The sequence below is a fragment of the Cebus imitator genome, unplaced genomic scaffold (assembly GCF_001604975.1).
Source record: "Cebus imitator isolate Cc_AM_T3 unplaced genomic scaffold, Cebus_imitator-1.0 Scaffold305, whole genome shotgun sequence".
NCBI classification, from domain to species: Eukaryota; Metazoa; Chordata; class Mammalia; order Primates; family Cebidae; genus Cebus; species Cebus imitator.
The window spans coordinates 2254350-2255161 of record NW_016107620.1 but is presented as its reverse complement, the minus strand read 5'-3'; positions in this window follow the sequence as shown (position 1 = coordinate 2255161).

Here is an 812-nt window from a genome sequence, read left to right as displayed (position 1 = left end):
AGTGAAGATTTAAGATTAAAATTTAAATCTGTCTCATTAGCCTCTGGGACCACCCAGAACATGCTTATTTATGGGCCACACCCCTTTCTGCCCTCATATAAGTAACCATGAAACTATCCCAATAAAGGGAGTCTCCTTAGTGCCAGCCGTTGCTGTCTCATCTTTAGTAGCAGACCATCGGGAATCCTCGCTCAGGGTGTACTGTCTGTTCTGTACCTAGTTTTCAGAATATTCTTTCTACTTTCCAATCAATTGCTCTATGCTGCATCTCCTTTGCTATGTGTCTCTTGTTTAAATTATTTTGAAATAGGAAGACAAGAACTGAGGTTTCAGAACAGCCATCAACAATCCCACAACAGCTGTATTGAAAATTAAACACAATTCATAATCCACATTTTATAAAATGTTCCTTTAACTCTGACTTCCAGGTGCGGTTTATTTAAATTTCCTCAAGTTACTTTTCTCAGTAACTTCACTTCTCCAGGGCAAGAACAATTGTCATTCATTTTCATGTTATTTAGTGTAAATGATATGCAATCTCCTAATTCACAGGTAATTCATGATACGTTTTTATTTCAACTAGAAAAAAAGCATAATAATATAAATTATGCTTTAAAGCATAATTTTTTAAATTCTAGTTTTTTAAATTTTTTTTAATTTTTATTTTTTGTGGGCACCTAGTAGGCATACATATTTATAAAGTCAGTTTGCTTTTTTATTTAATTTTATTTTTTCATAAATTACTGGGGTACAGGTGGTATTTGGTTACATGAGTAAGTTTTATAATGGTGATTTGTGGGATTTGTGGTGCA